This window comes from Myiozetetes cayanensis, unplaced genomic scaffold (genome assembly GCF_022539395.1).
Source record: "Myiozetetes cayanensis isolate MyiCay16 unplaced genomic scaffold, myiCay2020 scf7, whole genome shotgun sequence".
Taxonomy (NCBI): Eukaryota; Metazoa; Chordata; class Aves; order Passeriformes; family Tyrannidae; genus Myiozetetes; species Myiozetetes cayanensis.
The window spans coordinates 49415567-49426204 of NW_026087964.1; the positions used below are offsets into that span (position 1 = coordinate 49415567).

Genomic DNA, 10638 nt, shown 5'->3' on the forward strand with positions numbered 1-10638 from the left:
TACACAAGCAAAATGAGAAAGGTAATTATTTTATTTGTAAAGGTGCTGAATACCCATACCGCTCAAAGAGGTGAAAAAGGGCCAGAAATGCACGTGCATGCTTTGAAATCAAGCTAACAAACCACCAAACCAGTAATGATCAGTCAGTGGTCACCCAGAAACAACTATCTTGGTTTCAAACTGCTTCCTGGAACAATAACACCATTTAGAGGCCAGATCTCGGGTTTTTTTCCAATGGAATAATATGCCAATAGAAGCATGATTTTCCTATTTCAACCTATACTGGTTTAAGTGAAATCACCTATGCAGATAAAGATCTACACTGTTCATTACCTGATGTCTGCACCCTAGGTGTGACACATACACTGTAAGGGTACAGACTAAATGAAAGGGTCAACACCAGGGCCTGGAATGAAAAAAGGAATTGCTGTGCGCATCCTTCAAGGATTTTATTACAATAATTTCCAGTGCAGACTAAGATCTCTAAGCATTAGTAGAACATATAGACAGCTGTTGCCTGAAGTAATCTGTCCCTTCTGTCCTTGGCAAACAGAGAAGCAGAAGCAGGAAGAGTCCTGACCTTTCCCTGCAAACTTTCCTTTCTCTCCCCAGGGTTAGACTGACAGCACTCACTTTGGGCTGTACCTTCAGACAACTTTAGGGATTTGTTTCAGGGTACTGGAGCTTACATTTGCTCAGTCCACTGGGGATCTGAGCACCTAGCACCAGGTACGTAACCTGTTAAGCTCTGCATATTATGCTGCTGCTATCAGTTCGCCTATTCACAAGACCAAAACCAAATGTGGTAGCTTTGCAGGACCTCTGTTGGTATTACTGTTTTTGAGTCTTCTCTATCCTACCTCATAGGTACTGCAATCTGCTATTTTCAATTTTTTTTTTTTTTTAAGTATTATTTAGGCTATTAGTTGCACACACACACACACACACACACAAAGAATATCTCTACCTCTGGCTTCTGATATCTTTTAGGCATCATTTGTGAGTATTGCTTTTTCTGGAGCCACAGAGAAAAGAAATTAATTTCTGAGGCAGACAGCATCTTCACCTGTTCATTTCTGTGCTAGCCATCTGAGACAACCCACACTTCACGGGAGGATTGCCTCACTGCTTGAGGACAGCAGTGAGGTTATCTCACATCACAGCTGGGGAAGAGACAAAACAAGGCAGGTGCCTTTGCACTAATGCAGACCAGGCACATTTTCACCACCTTGCTGAGTGCAGAGGACCTATCTTTCAGCAAGAAGGATAAAAAGAAGAGCTAAGTACACCAGCTCCTCAAATGTTCCAACGATTCCCAAAGCAACTGCCCATTTAAGTCCTTAATTTTATGATAAAACACTTCTAAAAGCTTAGCTCAGCTTTCAGATCATTAATTTATACTTAACAGAACTGCTTTTGGTCAATCAGACTATTTACAGTTTACTATTCACCTTGAGCTAAGTCCAGCATTTAAGTATGACTAACATTAAGGGGGTAAAAAAACAAAAAAAAACAAAAAACACAAAAACAAAACAAACATTTCAAAATAAGGCATTTCAATGCATTTAAGACTTTACCAACTTCTAAAAAGATTTAGCTTAGATTACTAAACCTGTGAGAACACAGCCATTTACAGAAAGGGAGTCACACAGTTTTAGTTTTTATTAAATTTGCAGTAAGGAAAAGAAATTACAAGAATGGTTCATAGAAACAAGTGAAATACTAAGGAAAGAAATTACATTGAGATTAATAATTTCAAATATATGTGCAGCATTTGAGAGAAGAAGGGCAATATAAAAATAGATCAAACCCTTTTGAAAGACTCATTTCTTCACACCATTCCTGGTCATGTCGCCTGAATTGGTAAGGTAAATCAGAAAAATTTCTGCACAAACTGTGCAAAAATCTACTCTTTTGCAGAAAGCTAGCAAAGCATTTATACACAGAACAAGCTCCAAGCTAGGTAAAAAGCAGCATTTTGCACACACAAAGTCAAACAACTCATGAGTCAAACCTTTAAAAATAAGAATAAAGTTTACAGGCCCAGTGGATTAGAAATTATTTTGTATATTGCTTTGGTCTTGGGGTTGTGTGTGTTTGTTTGTTTTAAAGTAAAAGACCGATTTTCAAATAAACAATAGCTTCTGCAAAACCTCAAAAAAAGCAAGTCATAAGAGAATTCCACAAGTTCGAAACAGAGGTATGTGTGTCATTCAGATCACGTTGGTTCTTGTCAGGAGAGCAAATTTCTTTCAAAATGAAACACTCCTAAGTAATTCCCTAATTCAGTTGGATAGAAGTTAGATTATTCCCTGTCAATGGACTTCTGAGTTTAAAAAGTTATAACAGTTATTTTTTAAATATTTAATTGGATTATAATATTGATTTCTGCATGTCCTCAACCAGCAGCATCCCTAGTACACTGAACAGCCCAAAAATGCTGCATAATCCCCATCATAAACAATTATTCTGGGGTGTTTTCTCCATGGTTGCTTTTGAAAGAAGACAAGGAAAACAGACAAGCCTAAACTCTTATGATATGTGGTTATCAGAGAAAAGTTAATTAGCTTCAGGTTTAAAATGCACTCTTCCTCCTCTTCAAATGCTCAATTATGGATCTGCCTGCTGCTCAGACTGCTGTCAGGAAAAGCACAAAACTGTTCCTTCCATAAAATACAAACGTGCATCTATGTGATACCACTGCTTTTCACATACTGCTAGCAAGCAGAACTCACATGCCCCATGTAAACAGTTAATCCCTAGATAAGCTCCCAGAGTCTACCATCCATTTCCAATTAATGCCAAAATTCTGGAGGAAAATGGTTGTGCTTTTTAACTTTACTAAAGTGATTATGTTTGTGGCAAGACAAACTTGAAAAAGGAGATTAATACCTGTGGGAAGAATGACAAAGTGACCCTCTTAGCAGATAAGGCAAAGGCTGTGGATGTCAACTACCTTGACTTTCATTAAGTCTTTGACACTGTTTCACAGCATTCTTGTGGAGAAACTGGCTTCCCATGGTGTGGACAGGGGCACTCTTCACTGGGTAGAAAAATGAACAGCTGTGCCCAGAGAGTGGTGGTAGCAGCAGTTAAATCCAGCTGGAGGCTGGTCACTAGTGGTGTTCCTCAGGGCTCAGTATTGAGCCCAGCCCTGTTTAAGACCTTCATCGACAACCAGGGCAAGGGGATCGAGTGCACTCTAAGCAAGTTTGCAGGACATGCTGAGTTGGGTGGGAGTGTTGATCTGCTGGAGGGTAGGAAGGCTTTGCAGAGGGATCTGGACAGTGGGTGATTAGTGGGCCGAGGTCAGCTTTATGAGGTTCAATAAGGTAAAGTGCTGAGTCCTGCTCTTGGGTCAAAACAACTCCAAGCGGCATTACAAGCTGGGGGAAGAGTGGCTAGAAAGTTGCCTGGCAAAAAAGGATCTGGATGTTCAGTCAGCTGAACAGGAGACAGCAGTGTGCACAGGTGGCCAAGAAGGCTTGTATAGGAAATAGTGTGGCCAGCAGGAGTATAAATGTGATCATCCCCCTGTACTCAGCACAGGTGAGGCTGCACCTTGAGCCCTGTGTTCAGTTTGGGCCTCTCACTATAAAAAAAGGCACTGAGGTGCTGGAGTGTGTCCGGAGCAGAGCAATGGAGCTCATGAAGGGTCTGGAGCACAGCTTTCATAAGGAGCAGCTGAGGAAGCTGGGGGTGCTTAGCCTGGACGACAGGAGGCTCAGCAGGTGACCCTATTGTTCTCTACAACTACCTGAAAAGAGGTTGTAGTGAGGTGGGTGTCGGTCTCTTCTCCCACATAACAAGTAACAGTAAATGGTCTCAAGTTGCTCTAGGGATGGTTTTGATTGGATATCAGGAAATTATTTTTCTTGAAAAGGGTTGTAAAACATTTGAATTCACTGCCCAGAGAATTGGTGGAGTCGCCATCCCCAGAAGTATTAAGAAAATGTGTGGATATGGCACTTGAGGATGTGGTTCACATGGTAAGCATGGTGGTGGTGCTAGGTTGACCTAGGTTGGACTTGATGATCTTAAAGGTCTTTTCCCACTTAATTATTCTATGGTTATGTGATTCTATGAGTGCTTCTATGAGTGCTTCCTACCACAAGAAGCTCACAGTGATGGGTGTCCCGTGAAAACCACCAAGCTAGAGGGACTGTAGCTTGAATGCAGAAATCACAGAGGCAATCTTAAGACAAAGTACTTCTCACCATTTTCCAGACAGAAATTATACTAGTATTATAAACCCTAAGCACAACACAGATTCAAAGTTTCATGTTCATAATAGTTGCAAGGTGCTGAACGCAGCAGCCCTGAATGCCTACCCAGGAATGTTTGCGAATAAAGGAAAAAGACAATTCATATTAATAAAGATGAAGCAATCTCCTGCGTAACTGCAGTTTCATTCTGTCCATCAACAGCAGCAGATTGGACTCTACCTCATTCTTGACCCAGGGTCTCAAAACACTTTAAAGGGGTACTTGTGTCTGCACCCCACCGGACAGAAACAGAGATAGAGAGATGATATGGACCCATCCCAGGCATCTCCTTGGAGCAGCAGGACCCTCCTCGGCTTGAAGGGTTTCTCCACTTCGATTCTCTGGTAAGACAAGACCCTACAAGACTTGCCTATGAATAAAAGAAGTTTATGATGCTTGCACATACTTAATTGTATTTCTTCAGGCTACAAAAGTCGTGCTCTACTCATTTTAACAAACTCTACCAGATAGTTATGCCTGAAGAGAAATTCCCTGGTAAGAAAAAAAAAAACAACCCTATTTATCCAACTTCAGTAGCAAATGCAAATAGCTAATTAACCTTATCTCCATTACAATGTCTTGACTTTGCAATATGTCTGGCACAGAAGCAAGAATTTTTTTGCCTTGTCCAAATCTTCTCACATACACACAGAGACTACAATCAACAGTCTCTGAAGCAAATCTGACTAGTTAAGATTTAGCATGTATGTACAGCTATACCCTCTGCACTGTACTCCATGTGCAAGCCTCTGGATGTCATTTCATCATCACTTCTGTCAGGGAAGGGACAAATTGTCAGACACATGAAGAAAATTGTCTTTAACTGTCTGGTTACAAATAAAACTGTATTTGTTTACTTAGGAGAGATAAAAACGAAAAGCCAAACCCTGTTCACGTACACATTATCAACCCAAGGCAAATAAATCTATTCTTTCACCCACTGTTTTTTCCCCCGTAAAAGATATGCATGCCCAAAATATGTGCTTCAGCATTTTACCTTTTCAGAGTCTGTTTTAAATACAACCCTTTTTCCTCGGCCAAAATTGGTAAGGATAAAGGAAATCAAATTGGACAAAAGGTCACATTACAGTGAAATTGAAATATTTATCAGAACAGCTATTTCTGCCAAGGAGGATAATCACAAAGGTAATGTCTCGTTTGATCCTTAATTGACCTGTGTGTTTTTAATTAGGAAGCAGGAGAATTAACCTAGAGCTAATTACGGTCTTCACTTTACAAACCTGTAAGTGCATAATTTTACTCACATAAGTACTCCTTAGTGAAGTTATGCATGAACAAATACGTTTGTAGCTTCAGGGAATAGGTCTTGAATAACTTAACCTTTTAAAAAACTTTTAAGTGGCTACTTTATAAATGTTTCTTATATACAATTCATTTTTGTATTTTAGGCTTTAGATGTGAAGTTTTTCTGAACACCAAGGAATATTTCCTTTTGTTTCAGAAAAACAGTAACAGTTATTTTTGTGTTAAGGAAATAAGTAGTAGCTTTAAAGAATGAACATTTTTAAATATGTGCCTTCATTCATCCTGGTCAGTGAAACTGCAGTCTTTGGCTTAATGACATCCAAGTGTAGAGGTTTGTAGCAATGCATTTTGACTTCAGCACTGAATTAATTTTAATATGTAACACAGTCAGTTTCAGGGGAAGAAACTTCCTGAGACCTGTGTGATGTAGGTCACTGCATACTACAGTTCACTCACTATGGGAAAAGCTTTCTGGAACATCTAAAGGGGGAACTTAAGCTCCCCAATGCTCTTCCCACACCCACATTGCTACTCTAGTCTCTTCATTACGTTTAGTGGTTTGTGCCCATTTCCTCAAACTCTGAAAACTCTGTGGACCTGTATCTGCAGTCCTGCAAGCTGCCACAGATGACTTCAAATACCAATTATATAAGGCTCAAAATTGTAATCGTGACTTACATGCAAATGCCCTCCCAGCTGGCCGTTGTACCACCAGATGAGGACTAGCTTTACATCCAGACTCCAACAGAACACAGCTCCTTCAGCCTACTTTCCCAAGGCAATGTTTAGACTTGCTTATCTGTGGATAAACATGTCTGCCAGACCCTCTCTAATATGTTTTGAGTCTATTGGCCAATTATAACCAAATCTGACATAGGCTTGGAGGCCTAAAAGATATTCACTCTGACAAGCAGCAGAGAAGCAGGCAGCTGGGCTGAGAAGACAGCCCCTGTGAGTGACCCTGTGGAGAGGAAGGCTGGAGCACCGACGTGTCGCTCAGCCAGAGGGGACCCCAGCCTCGAGACACAACACCTAAGGAAAGAGGTTCTCTTGGGATTTGCTTCTTATCACAATCCTGCAACACAGTCTGTGTACGAGAGCAGCTAAAATGTATTGCCTGTATACCAGAGACACACAGATCCATGCACCTCTCTGCGGGCACTGTGTAAGCACTCACACCTGGGTGTGCATGCACAGTGTGGCATGAACTGATCATAAAGAATAATTGATCACATAGGATTTTTTTTACAGCTTGATGAGCTGTTGAAGTTTTAAGCAGAGAAAAGTAAACTCAGTAATGTAATGTGTGAAAAAACTGCTATAATGTAATCAAACACTACATTATGAAGTATTTTAGTTACAAAATCATTTCCTTACTACAGAAAAAGTCCAGCCCTTGTAAATGCTGTAATAGATAAATCTTTCCTCCTTTAACGCACTCAAAGGAACAAGGTTGTTGATATATGGTATTATTAGATTATTAGATATCATCAGAATGTACAATTTGTAGATCTTTCAAAACCTTATCCTATAACCCTTCTTGCTACGTCAACCAAATGCAAAACATCAAGAGGAAAGGGCTCACCAGAAGTTAGCCCAATCAGAAACGTATGCCAGTGAAAAAAAACACAGTTTGACTCATGCAAACTTAAAACCAAACTGCAGGGTTTTCAAATCAGTTCCCTCCAGGTTTTGCCTATCTGCAGCAAGGGTTTCAGTTCATTTGGGACAATTTAAAAATAGCTCATATCTTCTGAAAAGGAACAAAAATCCAAATAGCAATAAATCTATTTTATAGTTTGTTTTACAGAGTACCACCAATAGAAGTAATTAATTTGTTACTGTTCTGTATTTGCAGTATTTACAGCACAATGATCACTTTGGCATGTATGATTGAAATATTGTTATATCGATAAATCCTCACTAACTTCTTAATTTAATGATAACCATGTTGCTTTATATGCTACATTATCCTTGCATCTACCCTAAGGTCAGTAGAAAATACCTGTCACAAGTTTTTAGAGGCTTTTCTGGCTTAGCACATGTTCTATCTGACACTTGTAAAGTACTTACAATGGCTGTTGCCAACAACAGTGTAGGCTGGACCCAGAGACATCCCTGCACTCTCCCCAGCATACTGCATTCAGTATCATGTTCATAAGACAAAACAAAGCAGCCCCTTCCTCACAAGATTCATAGTCTGGGCAAGTGCTTTGTAGTCAGCATCAAGCAATCAGTGGTTCAGAAACAGAACAGCTCATAAACATTACACTAAAAAAAAAAAAAAAAAGGATAATCTTATTTCTTGGGAGTAGGAACAGATTTCCCACCTGAGCATCAGACTTCCTCTCTTTGTTTCCTTACACCTGGCAACAGATATTATGTCTTACTTACTGAAGCTCTTGTTTTCTAGGAAACAATACACTGAGAAGAATGACAGAAACAGGCAAGAAAGATTAGATGCTGGGAACAGCCTTTGTGAATCTGTCAGTTTACATCATTACCAAACAAAGCTCTTTTAAACAGAGTTTCAAGACCTAGGGCTTGATTCTGCCGAGAGAGGAGTGCTCTGGCCTGGCTACAGCAAAGACCCAGCACATGCATCACTTTAATTACACAAGTGCACCAATTAAAACGGACTCCCTTGTACCCTTAAAATTAAGTATGTACTTAAGTGCTAACTTGAAGCCAAAGCATTCAGTATACTGACCCACAGGAAGGACTGCTATAGGTCAGGGATACACACAGACACAGACACATAGGTACAGATATAACTACCTCAAAGGCCTGAGGGGTTTTTCCCTGATTGCACAAGTGTCAACCAAGGGCAGCTCAGCTGAAGCCAAGCAGGGCAGTAGGTTGTGGGAAGACAGTCAAGGCCCCTAGGTTGTATTTACTGTGATGGATTCCTTATTTTGAAATAACTGCGAAATTGTTTCATAACAATGCAAAATTTCAACACATGAATCAGAGAATCTTCCTACAAGCACATTATGAATTCACCATATCATTCTAATAGTAAAATGCTGGTTTTGTTTTTAGTTGCTTTTAAAAAGTCTCTAAAAGAAATGCACTCCCTGCACTCCCAGCCTGTGCCAGTAAAAGAAAGCAGGAATAAGTGGTGCTGTAAGCCACATTACTCATCATACAGAAGCGATTTTGTCCTCTATAGGCCATCATATGGTAGCCGTTCTGTCAAATTAATGTACACTGCCTCTGCAAGTTATTCCCACACACTGTAGCTTTTACCATCCTAACTGAACATGCCTGTCATTCAAAAAGATCCATTCTCAGAAAATAACTGTGTCTGTACTCATTTCCCTCCTCTTGAAGTAAACTTTAAGTGAAGTAGAAGAGACCATTTTGGCCCAAAAAGCAGACAACAGAAAAAAACGCTGGAAGTTTATAAAAGCATGAATGGGACAGAGAGGAATAGGGACCAATTCTGCACTAACTATGCAAGACATAGGTACTATCAAACAAGGGTTCAGAACAAAATCGTGTGGGGTTTGACACAGTGTAAAGTTAAAGCTATGAAATTTCTTGCCACAGCACGTTGCTAGAAGTTTATGCAGGGTCAAGGGGCACTCAGAGCAGTTCATGGAAAGGAAAAATTGGTGAGTGCTATAAAGACACCAGCTTTCCCTTAGGAAGCATCCACGCTGCAAATCACTGCATGCTGAAAGAGCCTTCTGGAGAATTATCCTTACGTTTCTTATTTTTACTCCCCCCCAGGCACCACTTTTTGCACTGTCACACCCAGGACACTAGACAGACCTCTGGTTTTATCCACAAGAGACTCCTAAACAGTGACACTTCCTGTAATTTGCATTCATCAGCTTCTGAAATCAAGTGCTCAGACGCTATGTTTCTGAACAACATCACCAAAGGCATCGACTGCTGTAATCGGACTGGTAAAACAGAGTTCACGTCAGTCCATCACGAGCGACAAAGTCTCTCAGTTAAAAATACTTGTACTGCTGCGCTAGAGATTCCCGCTTCCCAAAGATTCACAGGGCCCTCCATCATCTTCAGCTACAAAACAAGGTGTACCGTGACACACGGGCATTTTGATTTCAAAGTTCGTTTGGAGAGCACTGCAGATTAAATCTCCGGCTTCTGGCGTGCGCGCAACGAGACCACCGTATCGATGGTGTGACCGAAGAGAGAAGGTCCGACAATCCGGTCCCACCAGCCTCCACGCCTGGGGCCACCAACACGCTTCGCCCCAGCCGCTCAGCTGAAGTTCGGGACAGCCCGCGGCGAGCGCTCCGTGCCCCGCATGGGACGGGGTGGGAGCGGGCCCGCCGCGGGCTGTCCCGAGCACCGAGCCGGGGCAGGCAGAGCCCCGGCGCCCGGCTGGAAGGCGCCGGTGAGTTTCGGGGCGCTGCCCCCCGCGGAGGCGGAGACGCAGCCGTGGACCACCGATGTTCCCAAGCGTGTCGCTCCCCGGCACCCCACCCGGCCGCGCAGGTGCCCGGCCAGCCCCGCCGCAGCATCCCCGCCCCGCAGCGCCCGCTCCCCGCCCGGCTCCCCGCGTCCTTACCGCCTGCCAAGGCTGCCGGGCTCCGCGGGGCTGCCGCCTCTCTCGCCGCGCTCGCACCTCGCCTGCGCCTCCCGCGAACACCGCCCTTCCCGCCTGGCTTGCAGCCGCTGTACTCGGCTTTGGGGTGGTTTGGGGCTTTTTCCCCCTCCTCTCGCCCTCTCCAGCTCCCACTAGTGCTCGCACTCCCGGCCGGCCGGCGCAGGATTAGCTGCCGCCGCCTCCCTCCTCCCGCCCCCCCGCGGCGGCCGGCGCGGAACTGCCGCCCCCGCCTCTGCCACTCGAGAGGACCCTCGGTCACTCACGGGGGGCTGCGGAGCCTGAGAGATGGGGCTTCACGAGCCGGTCACCCTCGCCCATTAATCACCAGCCAAGTAACCAGCCGCCGCGTCCTCCCACGCACCCGGCCAAGTCCCCCCTGCACTTGGCTGGCGGGACCGGGAGATTTAAGAGAAGCGAGGCAATTTACTGCCAGGATTAAATTAACAATCGAGATAAAACGGACAGCGTGGGAACGGGTGATTGAAAAATGAATCGCCGATACGCTGCATAGCGTTTACAGTG

General features: G+C 43.1%; 1 protein-coding gene across 2 annotated transcripts in view; it reads right to left on the minus strand.

Moving 5' to 3' along the window:
* Window positions 1-10221, minus strand: part of BMPR1B (bone morphogenetic protein receptor type 1B) — a 240448-nt gene extending 230227 nt beyond the window's left edge. The window contains exon 1 of one of the 2 annotated variants that reach the window (XM_050338657.1): window positions 10078-10221. The gene's annotated coding sequence lies outside the window, so the exon portion shown is untranslated. The remainder of the gene's footprint in view (window positions 1-10077) is intronic. The other variant, XM_050338658.1, reaches the window with a different exon arrangement.
* Window positions 10222-10638: the final 417 nt, after the last annotated feature.